Here is a 26,615-nt window from a genome sequence, read left to right on the forward strand (position 1 = left end):
AAAAAAAGGCCAAAAAAGCAGCAAATTGTGCCCTGAGGTTCTTCCAAGCCGCCTACCTCTCTTGATAAATACTGAATCAAAGCTTCTCCCTGTAAGCTAAACAGATCCCCTGCTCTTGAGTGTTGGGTTTTTTGTTTGTTTTTAATGATTTCTCAGCTGAGTCTGCCAGCAGGCCCATGATCCATCCAGCAGGGATAACAGTGTGACATACTCAGTTCTTCTCTATCCAGCTTCCCTGCCTCTGTTTTTCGGTCATAGCTGGCTTTTTATGCCATTGGGCAGAGATCCTGAATCCAGGGCCTTAATCAGCTCCAAATTTCAGATATCCTTGCTGCACCATTAAAAAACCGTCTGAATTTCAATTCTCAAATAGATACAGGACAAAAGACTGAACACTCTCCCGATCTTTTCTGCTAGTCTTTTCCCCTTTAACGCCTCTAATAAATTACTCACAGACAGGCATTTCCTTTTTCTAAAGTGCAGTACACTCTGCTCATTCATTATTAAAAAAAAAAAAAAAAAAAAGAGAGACCACCTAATTATCACTATATTCTGCATAGCTTTAAAATTAGCACTCATTTGCATTGTAACAGAACATGATGGGCCCCACTGGGACCAGGGCCTTATTGTGCTTAGTTCTGTAGGAACAGAGAGCAAGGATCAATCTCAGCCCTAAATAGCTATTAGCTGAGACAGGCAGAAGGATTGTTCTACCTTGTTTAACAGACAAAGTACAAAAGTACAGAGATTAAACAATTTGCTCAAGGAAATCCATGGCAGAATGAACTCAGATCTCTTAAATCTGAGCCAGATGTGCAGTTCACAAGGCCATTTGTCTTCGTTAGGTTAATTCACATTCTGTAAACATCTGTGTCTTATCTGTTGCCTCAGTGCACCCTGACTCAGCAGAGATATCCAACAACTACCAGTAAGGAATTCTTTCACTTCTGCTCTCTTCTCCCCAAAAAACTTTGAAACTTCCGGACACTCAAAACTGGTGAGTTTTATTTTTAAAAATGCAGCCTATTCCCATTGCCAAAGCCAATGTTTCATGCCTCACTGAACAACTGGCACAAACACATTTCATGTTCATTGTTGTAAGCAAGATGTAATGGACCAGCATAGCAGCAGCCATGGCTGTCACATATTACCATTGCTCTACTTGCATATAATTAATTCCTTGTGAAAAACGTCATTATAATAAAATAATTCAAAACAATCTCCCAACCAGTGTTTCTGCCCTGGAAACAACACATTGCAGTCAGAAGAATCATTTGGGCTAACAACACTTCCATTGTTCTGTACCAGAGCCAACAAGCTCCATATCAATCAGCTCTGCAACCAGCCAATGTGCAATAATGAGCTTACTGGAAACACCTATATTGGAAATTTGAGATATTTTAGCCTTGAATTTCAAGATATTTTAGTAAGTAAAAAAGGAAAGAATAGCGTATAATGTAGTGTAGAATATTTGTGACAAAGATACTTGTGAGGTGGTCTGTATCTCCCTGTGTTAACAATTAAAGCAGTTTTTTAATTCTTCCCAGGGATGACAGCAGGCTGCAATTTCTGTTATTCAACACTAAATACTTGTAAAAGCTAGTAATGTTCTTCACAAGTCACTACCTAAAAAATGGAGTATTCATTACACTTTGCAGTTACTCCACTTATGTAGGTTCCATGACATGCAGGAAAAGAGGGGAGAAATGATAGGCAAAAGGTTCTGGCTATCAAAATATTCAGTGCCTTCTGTATGAACTTTGACCTGTTCAAAAGACTGCTTAACAAAATCCTTTGGGAGGCTGCCCTGAAGGATATGGGAGTCCAGGAAGGCTGGACATACTTCAAGAGAGAAGTCTTAAAGGCACAGGAGCAGGCTGTTCCCGCAGGGTGAAAAACAAGCAGATGGGGAAGGAGACCGGCCTGGCTAAACAGGGACCTTTGGCTGGATCTCAAGAACAAAAGGAGAATCTATGACCTTTGGAAGAGGGGCCAGGTCTCTCATGAAGTCTATAAAGATGTAGTGAAGCTATGCAGGGAGAACATTAGGAGAGCCAAAGCGCAGCTAGAGCTCAACCTGGGTACAACTGTTAAGGATAATAAAAAATGTTACTATAAATTTGTTAATAGCAAAAGAAGGATTAGGGAAAATCTCCCTCCTTTATTGGATGCAGAGGGAAACATGGTAACTAAGGATGAGGAAAAGGCTGAGGTGCTTAATGTCTACTTTGCCTCATTAGCAGTGGAACTGGCTGTTCCATGGACACCCAGCCTCATGAGCTGGGAGATGGGGAGGGGAAGCAGATTGAGGTCAGCACAGTTGAAGTGGAAGTGGTCAGAGACCTGCTACACCACTTGGATGCACACAAGTCTGTGGGACCAGAGGGGTTACACCCAAGGATGCTGAAAGAATTGGCAGATGTGCTCACCAAGACACTTTCCATGATTTACCTGAAATCATGGCTAATTGGGGAGGTCCCACTGGACTGGAGGGTGGCAAATGTGACACCCATCTACAAGAGAGGCAGAAAGGACGATCCAGGAAACTATAGACCTGTCAGTCTGACCTTGGTGCCAGGGAAGGTCACGGAGCAGGTCATCTTGAGTGCCATTAAAAGCCATATAATGGACAACCAGGGGATCAGGCCTAGTCAGCATGGGTTTATGAAAGGTAGGTCCTGCTTGACAAACCTGATCTTCTTCTACAACAGGGCAACCTGCTTATTGGATGAGGGAAAGGCTGTGGATGTTGTTTACCTTGACTTCAACAAGGCTTTTGACACCATTTCCCACAGCATTCTCCTGGCAAAACTGGCTGTTCGCAGGTTGGATGATCGCACGCTTTACTGCGTAAAAAACTGGCTGGATGGCCGGGCCCAAAGAGTTGTGGTGAATGGAGTTAAATCCGGTTGGCGGCCGGTCACGAGTGGTGTCCCCCAGGGATTGGTTTTGGGGCCACTCCTGTTTAACATCTTTATTGATGATCTAGACGAGGGGATCGAGTGCACCCTCAGTAAGTTTGCAGATGACACCAAGTTGGGTGGGAGTGTTGATCTGCTCGAGGGTAGGGAAGCTCTGCAGAGAGATCTGGACAGGCTGGAGCGATGGGCTAAGGCCAACTGTAGGAGTTTCAATAAGGCCAAATGCCGGGTGCTGCACTTGGGCCACAACAACCCCCAGCAGTGCTACAGGCCTGGGAAGGAGTGGCTGGAGAGCTGCCAGTCAGAGAGGGACCTGGGGGTGTTGATTGACAGCTGGCTGAACATGAGCCAGCAGTGTGCCCAGGTGGCCAAGAAGGCCAATGGCATCCTGGCTTGCATCAGAAATAGCATGGCCAGCAGGGACAGGGAAGTGATCTTACCCCTGTACTCGGCACTGGTGAGGCCGCATCTCGATTACTGTGTTCAGTTTTGGGCCCCTCACTACAAAAAGGACATTGAATTACTCGAGCATGTCCAGAGAAGGGCAACGAAGCTGGTGAAGGGTCTGGAGCACATGTCGTACGAGGAGCAACTGAGGGAACTGGGGTTGTTTAGTCTGAAGAAGAGGAGGTTGAGGGGAGACCTCATCGCCCTCTACAACTACCTGAAAGGAGGTTGCAGAGAGCTGGGGATGAGTCTCTTTAACCAAGTAACAAGCGATAGGACAAGAGGTAATGGCCTCAAGTTGTGTCAGGGAAGGTTTAGATTGGATATTAGGAAGCATTTCTTTACAGAATGGGTTGTTAGGTGTTGGAATGAGCTGCCCAGGGAGGTGGTGGAGTCCCCATCCCTGGAGGTGTTTAAGAGTAGGGTCGACATAGTGCTTAGGGATATGGTGTAGTTGGGAACTGTCATTGTTGGGTCAATGGTTGGACTGGATGATCTTCAAGGTCTTTTCCAACCTAGATGATTCTGTGATTCTGTGATACTTCAAGCTTTCTTCACAACAAAAACCCTACCCTGGAACATTTAAAAGCTTGAAGAACTTCGCATTGTTAGATTTAATGTGTGCTTTCCTCCTCAGGTACCTTCTTCCCTTATAAAGTACCCATCAAACAGAGCCCAGAACAAAACTTCTGAAAAGCAATCATTTTAATCATAGTGATTTTCGTCAGGAGATGGCAGTCGCTCAGGTTCCGCACTGTTTAGTATTGCTGCAAGATGTCATATACACTTCCATCAACAATTTTATTATGCAAATACAATGTGGTTTAAAGATATATTAAAAAAAAAAAAAAATAGAAATCACTCCTGAGAAGTCTTTTGCTATGACTTGCTAACCCCCTGCTACTCTGAATTAATCCAATACTAGATTCAAAGCTGACAAGACATTTTCCTTTAGGACAGAGTGAAGGATATTTGTCTGATGCCTGTTGGTGAGGTTTTTGTCATTATCTGCAATACAGTATTTGGTCTACTCTCTTGGACTGTTTAAGAACAGAAGAATTATGGGGAATACCAGATTAAATCTTGTATTTCAATCTTACTTCTTATTGAAGAAATATGGACTCTGGTAATCATTTGGGTTTAATCCAATCCTGAACAAAAAACATTATCGGTCACTGTGGGCATTCAAGTATTTTTAAGGAAAACCTGTATTATAAGACTATTTTCTGTATTCATACTACTTGGAAAGTGAGTTCCTCAAAGACAGGAAGGTCAATATTTTCAATTTGGTTATGTTGTTTTGGATAAAAATTTCTTTAATACCTCAATATAACTAGGAATAACATTATGTTTAAAATTTTCTTCTTTGACAGTGGTGTTATAAAAATAGCCTGGACAGAAGTAGACACATCAATAGAGCTATATTGCTTCTTCTACAAATGGTAGTATATTACAGCTCAGTGCTGTACTGAACTGTCTAGACACATCCTAAAAGCCCCTGGGGTGTCAGAGGGTTGAGGCATGAAATATCTGATGAATAAGGTCAGTTAGGTCAATCTTTTCCTTCACAAGTCACAGATCAGGAAAAAGTGATGCTTGCAGACCAGTAGGGTTTTGAGCAAAATTTCTAAATTGAAGTGTGGCAAATCAGATTTGAATCCTTCCTGCCTGAAGCATCCTGAGCCCATGTCATCCAGAAGGATGTTTTACTGCAAGTCATTTTGGACTATGGCATTTAACTGGGAAAGTCCATCGGAAGAAGTAAAATATTCAGTGGGCACAATAACAAACTGGTACAAGCACAATATTGTAATTTGTTTTGTCAGCCACAAGGAAGAACAGAAGGGGGACATACTTCTGCTACAATTAATGCTAGAATATTCCCTACAAAACTAAGGCATCTTAAAGAAAGGTTTAGAGTATGTTCATGCTTCCTTTTGCAAATTCACATTAAGGATTTACAAGTAGCTCTGAAAAAAACCCAATACAGTTAATTGTGCTGTTCAGGGTAATTAGCTTTGGTGCAGCCTGAGTGACTAGAGGGTCCTCTTTTGAAATCTTTGCAGTTCTCTCATCTTTCAGCAGGATTGTCTGAAAGTTAGAACACTCCATGTGAGGGTGAAATAGTGCCTCAAGTGGAAGCTGAATTTGAACCTCACACCTCTCCATAGCATCTGCATGAAGAAAATATTTTAGAAGGTTGTGATCAAACTCTGGGAGCGTAATGTATTTCTTGAATGTCTACACTGATGAACAAGTGCACATATATTCTTTTGTTCAGCCTGTATTTAGCCTGGAAAGACTGGCCTAGGAAATTTCAAAACTCTGAAATCCTAATACTACTAAGGTCAATGAGATGTTTACATCTGACTTCCACTGAGTCAGGATTTAAATCCCCAGAAGCAGCCAATACTGCTCAGCTGTGGTTTTGATGAAATTTCAAGATTAAGTACTCTATACCACAAATAGGAAAACATGCTTTTATGAAAAGGAAGAACAACACACAAAATATAGAGTGACGCATTTTCCTAACTTAGCAGTGTAGAAAACTCAAGACTATTTCACGGCTATGAAGTTATAAATTTACAAGTACAGTGAAATTGGATTCATTAACATAAACACTATTATTGAGTTCTGTTTGGCCACATAAAGCTAGATCATCATTCATTTGGTGGCTAAAAATATTGAGTATTTGTTGATTTCTACTATTCAGCCAAATATATCTAAACCTTTATTAGTGAAAATGACAGGAATACCTACTTTATCTTTTATAAAATATTATTGAATTCTGGAAACTTCCTGGACTTTAAGTATTTATTTGCTTTATAATTAACACTTTTCATTCTTTTTTAATCTTTCTCCAGTGATTCTCAACTGTAGCTAGAACTGGAAACAGTTATCTCTCTTGAGAAAGGTTGTACTTAATAAAAAAGAGCTAGATAAGTAAAAATTTCTGAAAGAGCTAATCAGATAAGGTCCAGAAGGATCATGTCGGTACTGTATAACTCGTCACCCAAATTTCCTTCTCACAGTGTATTTGGCAATAATCTCTCATCCTGCTACCTAGAAAATTTAAAAAAAAAAATAAAAAAAATCCTACTATCATTATTATTTGTAGTAATAACAAACCAGGTTTCTGATTCTTTCCTGCACACTGATACATAGGATTTCTCCTCTACACAGCATCTAGCCAGAAACACTGGCTCATTTAGTGTCATGGGAAGTAAGGCTGTGATTCTTACATCTGTTTGCAACTTCACAGAAAAGGATGATTGAAGGAAAATAAAAATTTCTTTTCTTTTTCAGTTTATAACTGGATTTCACTAGCCTTGCTTACAGTAGTAATGCCACTGAAGCTGAAATACGAGTTCAGCTTTGGTAATGTGGATGTTACACTCCAGCAGATTTCTCTGTTGCAAGACCATGCCTTTCAAACTCTTTGTAGGAAACCAAGCATTAAACATGGAGTGCCTAATATTTAAAGCTACACTGAGTTAATAAATTTGTACTTTAGAATTCTACACACACTTCCATGTAATATTAAGAGCAATACATCTTAAATGCAAAACGTGTGTTCATGAATAAAAGGTAATATTAATTTCTCTTTATGCTATTTTCTCTGTAGCCATAAAACCCTTACAGAATGTGGACCGAGTAAGGCAAACTCCTTACTAAATAGTCAAGCATTTGTAAACATGATCTGAGGAAACTGTGGAGAAGATGAACAATGCAAAATTGCATGTAATTGCATGTGTATAAAGTACATGTAAATACTAAAGCTACCTAGCTCCAAAAGCTAGTTTAATATTTATATGGGTTTAAATAATGTGGTTTTTTTTTTCTTTGATTGATCTGGCAGTTATATGGGAAGAAAATTCTCTTAATGTTGAACAGGATTAATTTATCAATAAAAAACAGAACTAAATAAAAGACCACACCTCTTTTTTTTTTTTTTTTTTCTTTTCCTATAGCCATTTTTCATTCCTCTTGTCAACATGTGACTCTTCATGCCATATTTCCTTTCACTCAGTGTCTTACCTTAACTGGTCATATTAAGTCTCTATGTATCCTTCTGTCTGAGACAAAGAAAGAAAATGAAATAAATATGTTAGCTGGGTTTCAGCTTCCTGAAGTCTCAGCACCATCCATGCTCACTCAAAGACAGCAAAAAATACAAGTGTAACAAAAGCAAGTGTTTTGTTTTCCAGTATATTCCTGGATTGATGTTTGTGACAATAAAGCCACGAAATTTCACTTTCCATTCTTATTCAGCTTTTGACTTATTCTGCCCCTCAACACACTAGTTAGTACCAAAACTTTTTGCAATTTCTGTATTGCAGAGATGAATACAACATGTTCATGGGGACCATCAAATTCTCTTCATAAAATTCACTGAAATGCCAGCAAGTTGAAAGCTTCTGCTAAGCTTACAGTGGAAGAGTCCATATTTCATTACCATATTCCCAAATCACCTAATTTTCTGCTATCCAGCTTCTTAAATTATCCATTCCTACCATTCACTATTTTACATTATTCTGTGAATGTATGTATATATAAAAAGTCAGCCTGAAATTAAAATCATGCCATAGACAACCAACTATATATACATTACTAAATATTTCAGGACAATCAAAAGCAGTTTTGTAGAGCAAAGCAGTGGATGCCAACAACCTGATGTCCACACTATCTGCAGTTCAGACATGTTACTTCAGACTGGCTGCAGTCTGGTCCTATGGACTAAAAACCCATTAACACCATGTTACTTCTCTGAGTATGTCTTCTGGTTCAGTTTCATGTGAAAGCAATCCATTCTGCACACTTTAAGCTTTTAATATGATTGAGCCAAACTCAGCAGACAGAATCAGGAGATTTGCTGCAAAAATGCAATTCTAATCTAAATTAAAACACTAACGTAGCTGAAGCCAGTTTCACCTCTAATCTTTGTGCATGATGTGGCTTCTTATGGTAAGTTTGGTGATTAATGTTGCACTGCTAACATTCTCTTTAAAATAAAAATCAATATAAACATAATTATCAAGGAAATTAGTAAGTCTCAAAATTTGAGTAATGTTTTCTTTTTTGTTTATTAATATTTTCAACTCTATCTTCTTTCTCTCAACAGACATGTTTATCACACATTCCTGAACAAGTAAAAAAAAGTTCTCTAAGAAGTATGTCTGCCTAGTAAAATATATTTGGAATGAGCTAATGCTGAAAAGGGCCAGCCTGATCAAAAATTCCAGGTTAGCTTGTTTTTATAACAAGCATAAATCTCTAAGATTCAGAAAAACATAGTTTTGACAAATTTTACCTAACAAAAATGTTTAGACTAGGAAATCAAAAATAAGCCAATTGCAAAAAAAGGGTTTAATAGTGCCAGCTGTAATTTATAATTATTAATCTGGAGCAAGACACAAACTGAAAGTCTACAAATTTGTTTTCATGATTTCCCTTGAATTTTCCTCTTTTCCAAAGTGTTGTGTTTGTTTTTTTTAAAAGGGTTTTTTGGGGGGTGTCCTGAAACAAGCAAAATGTAAATGTTGACCACTGCTTTCTATTTTTGTGGAGTTCCATACATTTTGGCAGAACTATCAGAAGACCTGTTCTACATGTAACTTCAAAACTTTGTCCATGTCTTCTACCTCTGAGGAACCAAGGCTTATGAATCAGAGATAATAAGCTTTTAACAGAACAGGGAAGTCAACTCAGTTGAGTTTCAATTAAACTTTGTTAAATATGACTTTTTAAAAACTAGCTATAGAATTTAATATATTTTCAGGTATATCATACACTAGTCATTATTTAATATCAAATCTATTTAAGCCTTGGAATATATTATTTTATGACATCACAGTGTGCTCTGCATCACTGAACTGTGACAATAGAGCAGAGGCAATTCCCAAATTGGCATTTTACCAAGTTCATGATTTGATTTTTGAATATTCCACCTAATTTTCATGATGGATGCATATTTAGGATTATCAAGGAAAAAAATAGCACAATGAAAATCACTTTCATGGATTTCCCCTCAGTTTTTTAAGGTTAAAAATAAAATGCAGTTGCTGCTTTAGCACCCTCACGCAAGCATTTGGTGAGGAGTGGTCCTTCTAGGGGAGTAAACTGACTTGAGACCTCTTCTAATCCCATTATTTCTATACAAAAAGGCATTTCCCACCCGTATTTCAGTTTGCTATCTAAGTTCATCTTGCTTTATGCAGTGATTAAGGTCCAACACTTTAATCATCCAGTTTTAAACAGTAGGCAGTAGAGAATTTATAGTGTGGGTTAATTACTGGAGAAAGTAAGCGGGAGGGAGAAGATAGAACAACGCTACAGTTTTATATATGGTCAGAAGTGAGTGAACAGAGATCTGATTCAAATTGAAGGGATGTATAATGATATCACTATTAACCTGAGCACATATGGGCAACAGAAAGCATAAGAGCCTCATTCATCCCCAAGATATGTAGTCCATTTTAGTGTCTGTTACTACAGAATCTGAAATATGAGTGCCTCACTAGGAGATTACCATGTTGAGTTAATATTTTTTACCCACAGTCAGAGGGTTTCCACACCCATTCTCCATAAAAAGTGGAAGTCTTGTCATGTTGCAAAACCTTCAGTGATGTCCAGCTAGTGGAGAATTCTCATGTACAGCCATGAAGTGAGAAACAAAAGGCAATAAATGTGTATGACTGTACTTAGGTTCATTATCCCACATCTGGTTACTCTGAAATAGACAGTAGTAGATCAAAGACAATAAAAACATGTCTTAAAATATAAGTTAAGATAGTACATTAAAGCCTAAGCACCATACAAAAATAGAGACCCAGCGCAATACATATTCTGTTTGCTAATCCACTCATCAAGCCTTTGGTCATGGTTTAAAATTCCTGAAATGCAATGTAGATAACACAGCTGGTAATGTTTAATTAAAATATTTTTTCTGCTTTGGTGAAACTTAATTCTCTATTGAATCGTATTCAGAAATATCTCCTTTGCTGAGAAACAATCAGCAAAGGCAGCATTCCCAAGTGTGCCTCCTCTTCCCCATACCTAAGAAAACATCAGAGACTATCTCAGTTTTATTGTCAGCAAATACCACCACAGAAACACAAGACTTCAAAGCATAACAATCAGGGAAGTTATTCCTTTCCTCATGAGCCCCCTTCAGAAGCACATGCTCAAGTTATTGTAGAATCATAGAATCTTCAATCAGTCCTCAGAACACCACTGGGATGAGAATGGAAGAATAATCAAGGGCTACACATTTTTAAAGGATCAGAAAACTTCAGTAACTTAATTTGGGTAACTAACAGAACTGCAAAAACAGATTCTATGAAGTCACTCGGAGCACCAAAAGTTTTCCATGCTTGACATTTGCTATTTGCTTACATGCATACAGAGGATTTGTTGCACAAATAGTTGAAGGTGACCCTTTGTGAAAATCTGTTGAGAACAGAAAATATCACCTGAATGAACTGACTGTTCCCTGCATATCAGAACAGAAAGAGTAGACAGTGATTCCTGAACATGCTACAGGACAGACTTTAATCATCCAACAATATTTGCACAACACTAGCAGCTAGTGCAGAGTTCAACCTCTTCCAAGACGGACCTGATTTGTGCAAGCTGTTCTTCTTGCAGTGAAAAATTCAGTCATCTCCTGTCCACTTAATAACAAACAAAAGACCTGTAGCTCTGCTTTTGACAAGTATTTCTACATATTACCTTTCACAAGTACAAGCAGCACAGAGACCATCTCCTCTCTATGTTGTGGCAAAGAACTGCTGCAAAATGATTTTGCAACAATGCTCTCCACAGAGAGAGAGACTAGATAGAAAGACAGATGATGCAGCAGAAGGCTAGAAACCCTAAAAACAAATTTGCTTTGGGGTCTTTGTACGATCAAACTCAATGTTATATCAGCTCAAAATAACATTTGTGTGATAGGGTTCTCAAAATCTAGTGAAAAATGAGCTGCAAGTTTCATTTTCTTGTTATCCTCAAGTATCATACTTCTAGATTCTGTGCAAAGCTCATAGCAAGCTAACATCTATTTTTTAAAAAAGGCCGTGAATATGACCTTTAAAATGACCTTGCAACTAATGCTGTTATTAGTCTGTAAACAGAAAGCAGCCTACAACTCATCTTGACTTGAAAAAGCATAATGATTTAGAAACTATTTAAGAAGCTACAGAAAATTGTCAGAGCAGAGAAACAGACGCAAGAGAGTAGGTGGTAATCACTTACATTGTACATTATAACCTTCAGCCAATACTGCTTGAGCTGCTTAAAATGTAAGCAGTTATTTTCAAAGAGCAAAACAAATCCTTGATAAAGATTCAGTTTTCTTCCTATCAGCTTTTCTCCAGATCAATACTCTACAGAAAGTAAAAGTTCATCCTCTCTCTTCTTCACCAGTTACATATTGTCATTTGCTGAATGAAATAAATTTCTCACTAGCAAGTTTTACAGGTGAAACCCTGTCAACCATGGGATGAAGATGTCTGAAGCACAATCAGCACAAGCAAGCTCTTTCTCATAGATACAATTGTTTCAGAAAAACTACACATGCCCTGACATAAACCAGGCTAGCAAAATTATATTATGCACTATGTTTACACTACGATGCTTTATCATTGCAGCACATGGCTGTCTGTGACTTAATCAAAAAGTCTTTGTCATATGACAGTAACCTTGAAACAGCATTCAGTTTACAATTTCTGTACAGTGAGGATATATGAGAGAGTTCTTGGTATATCACAGCCTACGTACAAGAGCTCATGGCAACTAGAATACAGCTTTCCTGATGATGCATTAGCACAAGAATAAAAGACAAATCCCAGAACTAGAGCTTGAGAAGAGATAGAAGCCGAGAATTGGAGATGGTGGAACATAGCAAAAGGAGGTATGGAGAGCTTTAAATCTGCAACTAGATTTCAGGTTTACTGTTGGGTAAGGAGGATAGTTCAGCATGCAATCTCTGCAGAAATTAAATGAGGATTGGGATAAAGGAAGAGGAAGCAGGATAGTCAAGAGTCTGATGTGGTGAAACAAAGAACACTTGCTTTGAGCTAGGCTGAATAGATGAGAGAAGTACAGAGGGGAAAAGAGGAACTCAGATTGACCACACATTCATTTTGCAAACACATTGTAGAGTAAACAATTCAATTCTTACTAGCCTTGATAACTTAAGATGTACTCAAGTATGATTTCTGTACAAAGTCTAGCTCTGTAACAGAATAGCACATCTGTTTTCCTGTAGTTCTTTACAGTGATCTATATTGTCTATATATTGGAAATATTGGAACCACAGCTAATATCTGGTCATGCAAATACTCCATTGCAAATCACATTGTTGATGTGATTGTTGCTTGTCTTCAAGTTAGAATATTAGTCCTACACATGTGTTCAGAAGTTATGTCATTTCCCCTATCTTTCTTTAAGAGAGGTATCAGATTGTCATCTTCCCTGAAACACTTGAAAAGCCTTTCTGTAAAATGTGGAGATTATAAAAAGTTCATTTTTCCCAGTGCTTGTCGAAACGTGATTCATTTCTGCTTAGGCTTCTATAGTTACAACTTCAGAACTATGTATCTTAAATCTTCAAAGTATACAGGAGTATACCAGTTTTCTTGGCTAATTCTAGGACTATTTCCAGATCTGTTGTTATTAATAGTACAGATTTGCAGACAGGCCTTCCTTTTGCCTGCAAGCAAAACAAAAACTGCTGAAATGTCTTTTTAACCAGAGCACAGCTCATTCCAATAACCAGCTTTAGCTGTCTCTGAAAGCTGGTGAATGGAAGGAGAGGAAATTAGTTATCTCTGAGACATATGGGGAACAAAAAAAATAACCTCAGATTGCACTTTCTATTTATTGCTTAAGTATAATACCTCAGTATAGGCATTAATCAAATACTATTCATGAAGTAAAGTATAATCTTTGATTATTCCATCAGAGGAATGCGAACTGCTCTAATTTCTGGCTTGTAATGTATGCAAGTATGCTGAGCATGAGAATAGAGGTCTAATGATAAACTCTTGCAGTTTAACAAAGAAACATTCTAACACTGCTGTGGTATCTTAAACTTGCTCAGAACAGTATGCCATCCCAAAAATATCTGAGAGCAAGTATATCATCTTTCCTGAGAGTGGAGGACTCAGACTGTATTTGTTTAGAATTATCGTTATTAGAAAAGAATTGTTTTCATTAATTTAAGTAACAGTTAAAAACACCAAACTGATAAATAGCGGTAGCTATAGAAGGAAAACATAAGACAAGAAAAGGTAATTATAATTTATGAGATTTTTTTCCTGTATTAACTTCTGCACTTTATCTAGCCTGTGAGACTGGCACTAAGTTTCCTCACCTCCACCCAGGACTGACTGATTCAGAAAATATGAAAACTGTTTTTCACACATTATTGAAAGATGAATAGCCCTTCTGGAGCAGAGGGCAGTGATGAGAACATTACCTGTTTGCTCCTTCCCCACATAGGGATTTCCATTTTTTTGCTTTACTCATTGTTTGTAAAACTTATCATCCTTCACAATTGGTGGCAATGCTTCACATAATAACATTTGATTTTAAGTAATATGCTTCCTTTCCCTAGTCCTCTGAGATAAACATTTTTGATAGATGGACAAACTTAAGCATTCATTTTCTTGAAGCCCACAATAATAAAATTTTATATTCCTTGACATTCTTGTAGTTTTACAATCATCTGACTAGACTCATTTCATTATTGTTGCTATTAGGTCATGCAAAGACAAAAAAATGAAGCAACGGATTGTGAAATTGGGAATGAGGCCCTTAGGAGGGCTGATCTTCCCCTTCATCTGTCTTAGGGAAACTCATCACAATACTGTTTCTGAAAACATCAGCCATTCCAGTTATTCCTATTTGAAATGATTGGCTTTTCTTGACCTCAATATCTGACAATAAACAAGCATCATATCAAGAAAGCTAAACTTCTCTCTGAGATTATGTAAAATTGTCCCAGTACTGTAACAGATGTAAACTCACTAAAAAGAATTTTATTAGTGTCCTGGTTTCACAAATATAAAACTTGGCTGAAACATAAAATGATATTTCCTCATGAAAAGAGTAGCTTTATTTTAGATAGACTAAGTAGTTTTAATTAAAAAACATAATATTTGAAGACATTCATAAAATAATTATGAAAGTAGTGTTCAGTCTTCTGGCTTTAAGAGAAGTGCTACTCATTGAATCGCAACTGAGTAATTAGAAGCGGAGGCTTATAAGAATTTCTGCACAGAATGAAGAAAAAGAAAGACTGGATCAGTTCTGTGCAAGACTTGATATAACTAGAGTTTGCATAAATGTTTAACTTCATCTAATTTATGGATTTATTTATTTAACTGAAAGGATACCAAGCTTCAGTTGCAAATTCAGGTGGAATAGGGAAAGTAGCTAGCATATTCACAAAATTTAAACCCCCCTGCTGATTGGAAAATGTAGTATGTTCTCTTTGAACCATCCATTTGGTGAACTGTTAAATGAGAGCATCAGTGCATGTTATCTCTCTCAAACTGAGATTCAAGGCATCAATTACAAGCAACTCTTAAGGGAACATCTTAGAATTTGCTGGAAGATCGTCCCATCATTTCTCACTTTGCTGGTATATTATTCTATTTTCTTTCTCCCAACCTCTGTATTTTCAGAGCACAAAACCCTTTATGGAGGAGGCTAGTCACTGTAAGATTAACTCCCAGAAAACTCTGTGCACAACCTGCTCAACATCCTCCTACTATACCTGAATTAAAACGTCTGATACAGCACTCATGCTTTATATATTCACACAGTTTCTCATCACCTGGCTTAACAAAAACATTCTGGTAACATGAACAATTTGATGTTTAAGGACAAAAAAGCTGCAGCATTGAATTAGTAATTTGAGAATAAAAAAAGCCTTAACAGAAGTTCACTGTCAGCTGTCCCTTCTCCAGAGAAGCATCACAGCTTTATTCTTGACTTTGCTGCTACTATTGAATATTGAAAGAAATTCTCTTAGTTTTCCCACTACAGATATATAAAGTTAAGCAGTCATGTGTGACTCCTTCTTTACTGCCAAACAACTAAATCAGCAAAATCAATACTAGGATTGCAAAAGTTTATGTACATACTTTCCCTGAAAGGGAATAAGATTAGCTACTGTAACCAGTTTTCTACATACCTGAGCAATTACAGAAAGAAGACGCAAAAAAAGAGGAAAAGCCTGTTCCACCTCCCATCCAGTTATTTTTCACTGTCTTGGTAAACAGTCTACTGTATGTCAGTACAGTGTTACATTCTTCTTGGATCCAGAAGAGAAATTAATGCCTAAGAAATGTAAAGTGGAGACATATAGAAAATAACAAGGAAAGAAGTAAGGAGACAATGGAGAAATTTTGGAAAAGAAGAGGAAATTAGTGGAAAGTAGAGATGGCAGTCAGAAGTAAAACCTGAAACGATGTTATGCCAGTAGCTAAGGAGTCTTGCAACAGCAGAACCACACTAAGCTATTCTCAGCTTGTATATTCTAGGTCAGGGGATTCAACCAAAAACAAGCTTGACAAGAATCTTGTAAGATAACATGCTTTCAGCTGTGTGTTATTGTCCATGTCTTAATAAGTCTGTGTGTTAATGGAGCTAAAAAGAAAGCATACGAAACATCCTGAGTTTTCTTCTTTTCTAGACAAATTAGAATTTGTATTTTCCACTGAGCAGAGGGCAATACTTTGCAATGCTACCAGGACATTTTTGCAAAGACCCCACTGACCCTGCCACAGTCATTTGTTCAAAATCCCTAAATCAAAGTCTGAATCTAGATTTATAGAAGGTAGGTAATATAGAATACAATTATGCTCCTACTATGACAGTGAGAAAAATGTTGTCCATTAGACTAAATCTTTAATCTTTCCATCACTGAAAGTATTTTTCTCCATAATTCAATTCTGCTTCCCCACATCCATCTAGTAGTTGTTCTTAAATGTTCTCACATCTTTTGTAGGTTGGATATTGTAACTTGATTACTATACCATTCACTGCCAGGGCTATATGGGAACATCTGGTGGAAGTTTTCCCATATTATCATCTCAGCAACTGCTTTGGTACCAGTATGATGACCAGACACAACAGGATCACAAAGAACTTCCTTTAGAGACCATTTTTGTCCAGAAGATGAATGGACTTGCAGGAGATTAAACTGACTACCCAGCTATTGCGTAGCCCTGTAACATGTTGCTGCCACAGCTGTGAGCTTTGTGCTGAGTGCACACGGGCCTGGGGGAAAAACTTGCCAGGTCTCCTCTGCCTCCCCTGTTCTTGACCTGCCTGAAGCTTCCTTTTACCTGGTTTATCTGTGACAGCCATTTCTCTAGCTGACTAGGTCCTGTAGCTCATGCCTTTTAATTTAAAAAAAACCCAACTTTCTATGGTACCACTATGGTTTTATGACTAACATAATGATGTAGGACAGAGAAATACAGGCCAGGCACAATAGTGGAGTCCCTGAAAAGTAAAGACAGTGTGCAGGGGAGAGAAGTATAGACATGGGATCTTAAGAGATGAGGTACTCTCTTGTGCCCACAGCTATAAACCATTTACTAATGATCAAGGGAGTTTTGTTTGGGGTCCTTTCAGTTTCATGCTTTTTAAAAAATAGAAGACCCAGAAGTAAACAAAAACAGTTCTCAGGGTAACAAAGAACAAATAAATAATATCTAACATACATAAAAGGCACTATATATAGCAAATTTTGATATAGCTTGGAGCTATAGACCAATGAAGGAATAGAGAGATGTAAAAGAATGTTAGGAAACATAAAAGTGACCCCAAGCAGAAGCTAGAGGGACAAAGAAGAAAACAGCAAACACAACACCCATCATATTCCTGACAACAAAGTACTCCAGAGGCTGCTGACCTACTGTGTTGCCCTTTCCAGCAGTCTGAAGCTACCAACAACCAGCTACTGAAACACACTATCTTTTCATAGTTAATATTATGTTTTATTTTTATTTGTATGATTGTCACCATGCCCATTTCAATGTAAACAATCACCCTATTAAAAATATAATCTCTCAGTTTAGTTAATTCTACCTACTCTATTCAGCACAAGTCAGGGTCTTGGCATTCAGTTGGGGCTATATATGAGTTTCTTGGCAAGGTGGGGGTGAGATCACCAAATTAATAAATAGCAATAGTTCAAGCCCCTAGAGGGGATTTTTCTTTGTACAACATTATTTTACTTCCATTTTGTGTAAATTTGTGTGCATTCACAAAAAATAGGGAACATCCTTTGCTTTGGTTTCATAGAAGGGGACTTGCTCATTCTAAACTCCAATGATGGCAAACACCAATGCTCAACTGACATTAACTGAAGTGTATCCTGACTTCAGACACATGTATAAACTAAAGAAGAGAAATTTCACAATACATCATGATTTGAGGGATATAACATTCTTTCTACATTTGCATGTGCACAAACTTCTGTCACAGAAATTTGTCTGCATAAAAGGCAAAGTTTCTAATAGCTTACCACACCAAATATTTTGGAGTTGATGTCCTACTTAAGTAGACAAGTTTTTCCCTTGAAGGTTTTTGTTTCATATTATCTAGTTCCATAAAACATGACATTGCCTAATATATAGAAGATTCATAGTCTTGTATTTGTTTAAAAAAAAAAAAAAGTGTAACAGCATCTTCATTTTGATTTGAAGTTAAACTTAGATTCACAATGCATGGATGTGGTATGGTAACAGGCAAAATTTGTCTTTGCAAATGGAACCATCTGCCCAGTACTTGCAGCACAGTAGCTGAATGTACAAGATACAGTTTAGAAAGCTACAGCAAGTAGCTCCTGTACTCCTGAGACAAATGGCATTTTTTTAGTTCTGCAAATACTACTACCAATAGCCTTATTGAAAAGTCAGAGAACGTTCACATACATCTTTTAACTTTATGAAAAATAAAGTAATTTCATTTTATATTCCCCAAAAGACAAAGAAGGTGTATCTGGTTTTCTTTCTCACTTAGAAATGCCAGTTCTATCTAGACAGATGCTGGTGTCATAAGAAACAAAAGAAAACAGAAGAAAAATGACAAATCAAGAAAAAAAATCAACCTATTCGAGCATAACCTTCAATTAAAGACAGAACTGTAAATCATGACCCCACACAAAACACAAAGATTACAAGCTTAAAAGGAAATAAAATGCTATTTTTGTTTATCTCTTATTTTTGAATGAGTTACATAGTGTTATGGAATCTGAACTGTCATTTTTTAAATCTTTATATCAGCAATATGTCATATGTCATGGAATGCTTGTAAAAATAGCTATTACATATGGGGAGATATTTGAAAAATAATAAAACCTACTTAGCAATCTGCAAGTCAAACATTCAAACCTCAGAAATTATAAAAATTAATGTGTTTTAAGTTCACCTGTTTTGTAAGTGTTTTTAATTACAGCATCACAGATAATTTTTTTCCCTACAGATTTATTTGTATCATCCATTGCCTTCACTAAATAGTGTTCATGTACTGAGTTACTATTTGGTTTTGTAGCACAGTACTAGTCACTCATCTTTGAAAAGGAAGTAATTAATTTCCTCTCAAGTTCTTTAGTAGTACTCCCCACTCTAACACTGAAAGCTTTCTCAGTCGTCAGCTTCACAATGTACCTACCAAATTACAAGGGAAATAAAGTTATTTCATTTTATAAAGGGGAAAAAAACCCAGACAAAACACCATAGCTGGAATGAAATCAGAAATATTTAGAAATATCTAAAATGAAATACTTACTCTATGGCATCTTATATGATCAAAGCTCAAATGCCACTCACCTCAGAAGTAGCTGTAAGTGTTTAGCATTTCTGCAAAAGAGACCCTAATGCCTTATATCAAGTATTAGAAAAATGAAGGGTATATAATTAGCAACCACCTATTTGGTTTAAGCGCAGCTATTTCTTAGGAAGAAACAGTAATAAAGTGGTGTCTCGACCAATATCACTGCTGACTAGGTGACCTTGGCAAGCTGCTTTCCTTGCCTGTGTTTAATCATGTCTTCTTGTAAACCAGCTGTTTGGCCTAAAATTTTCAGAGGAAAAAAGAAAACAACAAACCAAAACTACAAAAAAGCTCTACAGTAGATAGTGTAGTACTTCTAGCTTTGCCCATACTCATACAGCATTCAGCCTGGTACATGTGTGACTTCTATATATAAATGAGGATAACAATGCAATCTTTCAAGTAAAGATACAGGCATATCTTCTAAACCAGTCCTGAACTTCAAACTTTTGAGGAAATGCTGAGGTAAGTACCCTGTATTTCTATCTATTTGCAAGGTTTTGATTTTTAAATTATTTTTATTAATACTATACCATGAAGATCTAAGCTGCTCTACAGTAGAGTTTCATCAGCCTAAGGAATAGTCAAGAGAAATCCTAGAAATAACACTAAGAAAAATAAGTTTGTGACAAGAATCCTTGGGTGAATACTGTAGTATCTATCCAGAGGCACCATAAGAGAAAACAGTTGACTCTCCTTGTGCTCTATCTGTATTGTTTTAATCTCAGGCTTCTGTGGTGAACCAGGAAAACAATTTTTTTCAGCTTTACATAAAACTTGGCTTCTGAGTGTTTTAGTTAACTTCTGAAGCATTGCCACATGATACAGCTTCTGTTTAGGGGATAGGACTCTTGGGGATATGAAAGCTTTTTGTATTCAGAGTTCATCTTGTCTTCAGAATTAGAAGGGGGAGGGAGTTTTCTTTCCACATGTCCCAAGTAACAGAATAGCATCTCCTCTGCAGCAGGGGTGTGATCTAATGCCTAGGATCTCTGGGAAGGTCATCTAACAAGTGTCCTGCTATTGCAGTATCTGAGGATACTGGTAGTGACACAGCTCTGTCTGATGGGGGAGTGAGGAAGATTGAGCCAGGCTTTGCTCAGTGGTACCCACTGAGAGAACAATGGATGCAAACTGAAATAGAGAAAAGCCTTCTGAATGCAAGATTTTTAATTTTTTTAATTGATATTTTTATTGAGGGTTGTCAAACACTGGAACACGTCTCCCAGAGAAATTGTAGAGTCTCCATCCTTGGAAATGTTCAAAACCAAGCTTAACACATTTATGAGCAACCTGCTCTAGTTGACCTTAGTTTGAGCAGGGGGTTGGTCTAAATGATCTCCAGAGGTGCCTTCCAGTCTCAGTCATTTGGTAATTCTGTGATTACAGACTTTGATCTCCCTGGGTCCCAAGTTTGTCATATAATGCATTTTAAAGGTAAAGGGATGGAGTTCTATGAGCTTTTCTGAATTAATTATCTAATTGGTTGTCTTAAACTAAAAGTAAATTAACTTAATAGAGGGTGGTTGGTCCCATGTTCCTATGCCAATTCTAAAACAGATAAATTGGCTTTCACAATATCTATAATAACAAGAGATTCTGTTTATATAGACAAAGATGCCTCTCTGTTGTTTGGAGATTAAATTTAGAAGGAGTCATGAAAACATAAATAGGTGAAAGACGGAGTTTGTTGGACTCTACCACTTCCTTGTTCTAATGGTTTTAAAGTCTCAGGATTTTAGAAACTGAAATTTGGTAGAGGTTAACTGAGACCATAAAAATACCTTGTAATATGTCCCAAATCAGTTGACTTGTGAACTCCAAAAAATACACAAGTAAAACATGTCAATTGCTGTCAGCATACATAGTATAAGATGCAAGAAAAAGGTATCTCCCTCTTTCTCTGCACCTATGAGGTATAGAACAGCAAAAGAATTAGTATGAGATCCTATAAATAAAGTTTGTATTGCAGTACCAAAAGGGTCAAATGATGGCATAACAGACCATTGTTATCTTCTGAGTGTTCTGTTACTTCACATAGGGACCCTTTTTTTTTTTTTTTTTTTTTTTTATGGAATAAATATATGCACTGCAGCACATTTCTTTACCTATTATGAATACATCTTGTTCAACAAAGGGATGATCAATCAAATTATCCCTATGGCTGGTTAAGGGAAAATACTGTCATTAAAATATTTTTAACTCTGTTGCAGCTGAAAAAGATGAAATCCATGAGTGAAAACTTTAAACTACTAATAAATAAACCATATTTGCTCACTAATTTCACCTAATAGTTTTCCTTATAACATAGTGATCAGTTGGTTTTTTTCCACACTCAATATTTCCAACTTCCTTTTTTCTGAAAAATCTACATATTCTTTGAAATCTAACATGCTCCCTTTAAAGTACCTTCATACAATTGCTGTTTGATGTTTTGATGGTGTAATAGAATATATTACATATCTCTTCTGCACCCAAAAAGAGTTCATTTATTTCTCTTTTTTTTTAATCTCTAAACTACAAATGTTTGACCAAGAGTGAGCAAGAAAAAAGAAATAAATTAAAAACCAAGCCTAAAAGCAAACCTGTTGTTTGAAACAAAGGCTTCCACAGGTGAAAAGAGCAGCTAAATTTACTCAAGAGTTAGAATGGAAAAGAAGATCAAAGGAAGAAAACCAATCTCCTTTTATTTTTTTTTTTCTCTTTGGGGGTTGTTTGTTTTTTGTTTTGATTTTGTTTGATGTAAGTCTTCAGCAGTCTTTTGAAGAAAGGCTATTTAAGCTGGAATGTGGAGGTACAAAAACAAGATAAATTTTGGTGCTTTTCTCCAGCAACACACTATAGGTATTCAACATTATAAGAGTGTGCTAGCATTGGGACTGCACTTGACGATCTTCATTGCAACTTGTTGTCGATCCTGCATGTCTTGCATATGAAAGAACAGGGGAAGAAGAAAAGGCTGCAATATACAGATTTATGCACTTAAAATGTAACTTGAAAAATCTAATTGTTCTGAGCTTTCAAATACTTTTATTTCAAGCTGATCAATTTCACTAAATGAAAAATCATGTATGATGTGATTCAAGGGGAAATAAGGAGATGAAGAGAACATCCTAGTGAGATGAGACATGAAGGGTGTTTGAATGTTCTGAACAGCTGTTTATGAAGAACATAGTATAGGAGGTAATTATATTATACTAAAGAGTGATATTGTAAGTACAGTTATCAATGAATTTTAACTTTAGGCTTTAATTATGTAGAAGAAACTATCATTCTATTGATATTACGTGTGTAAGGTTTCAATTTTACTACATATGACTTTCAGTAGTATCAGGATGCTCAATAGACTTTTTTCAAAGTCTGAAACCACCTGAAAGCGTTAAACTTCTCCCTATGCCCCTTCATACTACTGTCACTTTGTGCAATAAGTCCTTAGAGAAACCACAGTCCGTATATATGTTGCACTTCTAAGGGTTCCCAATATGAATTATTTAAACTCCTTAGCCAGTAGCTGCCAGAATTACAGCTTCAAGTGCATGTCCATGATTGCAAAAATCCTGTGCTCTTACCACTAAAGCTATGAACTCCAAATATAACTGCTAAATATATTGTGTAAATAATTGCAATATGTCGTCTTTCTGGAATGCTAAATTTACATTGACAGGCTCAGACTGATCAAAAGCATGCTTAGGGTCAAAAATAGCCTTATTTTCAAAACAGAAACAAACAAAAAAATCTTTTATCAAAGACTTCAGGTAAAGAATTGAATGCCCAATTGAAATAAAGGGATAAGAAACTGGAAATGGAGATTGCTGGAAAGGTTAAAGAACTACTAAAAGGTATTCCTATATCAAATCATGTCTATAGGAGACTTACTAAGCTTTCACACGTAAATGACTCCAGGTTTTCATTATTTTCCTCTCAAGTCTGGCCACTGTTGGGATTTTTTGTTTGTTTTTCTGTTCTTGATTATTCTGGGCAATGGATTCTACACATCACCAGGCTTTTATTTCAGTAGTGTCCTGCTCAGCTGGGTCCGTGCACAGGCACCCATACCAGGTCTAACACTTCAGCATCCCTTCTCTAAGATATTCTTCATGTAATGATTTTTCCTCCTCAGGAAATAAATCAATTGTTCATTAAGATTTTCAGAAAATTTTATCTTGGTTACTTCAGTACAAATGTCTCTATTATGAACACAGATAACGTAAAATGATCATTTTAGTGCATATGGATACTTACAGCAAAACATAGAGCTCCTCAGCACCTTCCAGTTCAGTGGTTCAGGTAAAACCTATAATGATAGGATTGTAACTTGTAATCACTATCAAGAACTCAGGGACCACTGTCAATATAAAGAGAAGTCATAGACTAAATAATTCCTAGAGATATAAATTTTCTCCTACCTATGTAAGAGCCCCCTCTCTCCCACAGAATGTGGTGTGCTATTCTAAAATATCTCTGTGTTCTAACTTGCCTTACTATATTTAAAAAAAAAAAAAAAGTCACAAAAATCTTTTTTTATAGTAACAATGCATCATTCAGCTTTGATATAGCTTTGAGTAGAATTCAGCTGCGAATTAAATTGAGCAATTAATCACAGAACTTTCCTATTTCCAGTTGCTAAAATTTGGCTACTTTCTACCTAATTTGCCCCACTCATCCAAAGCAGTATTCCCTAGGAGTTTTTCTGGTCTCATAAATATCATAAGCTATTGCTCCTTTGCTTCATCACCCAGCAATATGTTTAACATATCCTGGACCAGAAGTAATTTCTGAAATTAGGAATCACCTTCTTTTATAATTGCTTTCCATTTCTTATCCTTAGTCTTAGTTTTCCCTTTAAATAATTACTCTTTGCTATTTATAGTCTTTTGTGATTTTAAATTGCTACTACACGTCCTTCTACCTCTCATTAGACAAATTTGATGAAATTTGGGACTCATCCCTTGATCATCTCAAACTGTTAACTTTTTTCTTTATTTTTTTTAAAGTTTTCTAGTTGTCACGTCCCGCTCAGACGAGGGAGACAAGTGACTCAGATTCGCAAATCCCCAATGGAGCGGACAACAAGTCTCCAAATCCAAACATTTATTAACTACCCACAATGTACTAATTGAACACATGACAGTTGGCTAAGTATTTGGCAAGTTGTGGCAAGCAATATAATATGCCTTGCATTTCTTAATGGGAAAGGGAAAAGGGGGAGATAGAGCAAATGGGAAATACAGATCACCAGTCTGGGTTTCTGTGCTGATCCTGCCGGCGAGGGTTCCAGGAGGCACAGGAGGCATCCGTGTTTGTCGCTGGCATCCATCTTCTTCGCTTCACTGCACTCTCCAGGGCCCCCCTCCGCCCCCGACCTTTTCTTCCCCCCCCGCCCCCGACCTTTTCTTCCCCCCCCTTGATTTATACACATTTTCCTTGGGTCCATCCCCTAGCTTGACCCACATACCTACGTATCCCATGTACAGGGAAGGGTAAGGTGTTTCATGGGATGATGTAATTAACATGATTACGTTAGCCTTCGTTAGCATATTGAGGGGTGTTAAGTTTAATATGCATTTCGGGGATAATGAAGCAAAGGTCATTCACCGGACAGATGGCCCTTGAAATTTGTCCAGGTGCACCAGAGCAGAGCCATCCTGTCTCCACAGGGCTCCCTCCTCCAGCTGCATCTTGTGTTATTCGGGCAGCCTTACCAGCTTCGACCTCCACAGAATGCACCCTGTGACTCATAGTTTTGTCTTGCAAGTGTTTGAGGCATTTCTTCGATCAGCCTCAACTTTTGCTTTCTCAGGCTGTTTTTATTAGTTTCTTGCAGGCCTGGTTTCTTGTCTCTCACACTAGTTTGTTAGTATCCTTGCTTCTCAAAGGATTGTATGTGCTCTCAAAGGATCAGTGAAACTCCTTTAAGCATTGTCTTGGTGATTTTACCATGGTAGCTTCCAGAAAGGAATATGTACTTACAAGGCAAATACATTACAGAACAAGAGTACCAATCACAAATGTGAAACCTTGAAGAAATTATTCAAAAAAACAGTATTTTTATAAATAAAATTCTCAAGCACCTTTACTAATTGATAAACCAATTATCTATCTGTGTTTCTTTCTTCAAGAGAAGCAAGTTACAAACACAGCTTTTTCTTTGTTTCTTTCTGAAATTTCTTGGATATTAACAGTGATAGAAACCAAACTCACCTAAGCTTTCTCAGAGAAAGGTTTTTAGAACTAATTCGCTTCTAAACACATACAAAAATTAAAAAAAAAAAAAAAAAAAACCAACTAGGATAGAACAAAAGAAACCCTTTTCCTTTATGGTCAAACAATGGATCCATGTTGAAATTCATAAATAGGCCATGTCTCTGGTGTGTCTAGGATCCCAAAGAAGAAACAAATAATAATTTATACGAAGTTCCCACCTTATTATGTTCCATAAATTTCACACTTGTTTTGATTTAGTGCATGCCTAGACGATCTTTAAGTTGTGTTTGTTTCTCCTTAGATTTTCATAACAGCATGTCTAGCCTGAACAAAAGTTGCTGTTGCACAGGATCAGACACATTTGAAAATGCAGATTCTAAATAATTGCTCAAATTGCACTGTTTTTATCCTCAATGTTTTTTGGCATTTGATTCCCCAAACTCAAAATTTTAATTTCATAGGTACTTTACTTTTCTAAGTATATTTTCTCCCACAGGTAGGAAAGGGCCATCAGTTTCTGTGACATTACACACACCAGCTGTTATTGAAGGTTTAACCTCTTTAGAGGCATAGTTAGTCTCCCACTCTTAAGACAGTTAATTTGGCATAACATCTGTTTTCTTGTAGATGAAAAATTGTCCTTCTCTTATCCCTTTCCCATCAACCAAGATTTTATTTGTTGTCCTGTACTGTCTTCCCATCTCCTTTATATTTTTCTTCACATTCTCCCATTGTGAATTCAACTCTTCCAGTCAGTTTTACTACTACTTTTTCTTTTTTCCTGTGGTACATTGGCCTTGCATACAGATCTGAAATAAGATTGTCTGCTTTGACAGATTAGATATACAATCTTTGACTTTCAGAACTCCTTTGGATGTTTATGAGAATTTCATATGTTAGAAAGACTCAGGGTCAAGCAATATAACCATAGCATGAGACCGTAGCTGACTAGGGCAGTACGGAATGTTATGTTTACATTATATTTTTTATGTTAACTATGTTGTAGACTATACTACATATTGGACCCGATAGTTTCACCACTTTTCTTCTGTCTTTACTGTTTTTCAGTCATACTGATACCGATTGTAAAATTCCCAGCAACTTCAATAAGGGCAAGTTTTTATTTTTGTTAATCTACTTGAGCTAAAAGAGGTTAGGCAGTAGTTATGTGACTATTATTAGATGACT

This window comes from Strix uralensis, chromosome 2 (assembly GCF_047716275.1).
Source record: "Strix uralensis isolate ZFMK-TIS-50842 chromosome 2, bStrUra1, whole genome shotgun sequence".
In the NCBI taxonomy this organism is placed as follows: domain Eukaryota; kingdom Metazoa; phylum Chordata; class Aves; order Strigiformes; family Strigidae; genus Strix; species Strix uralensis.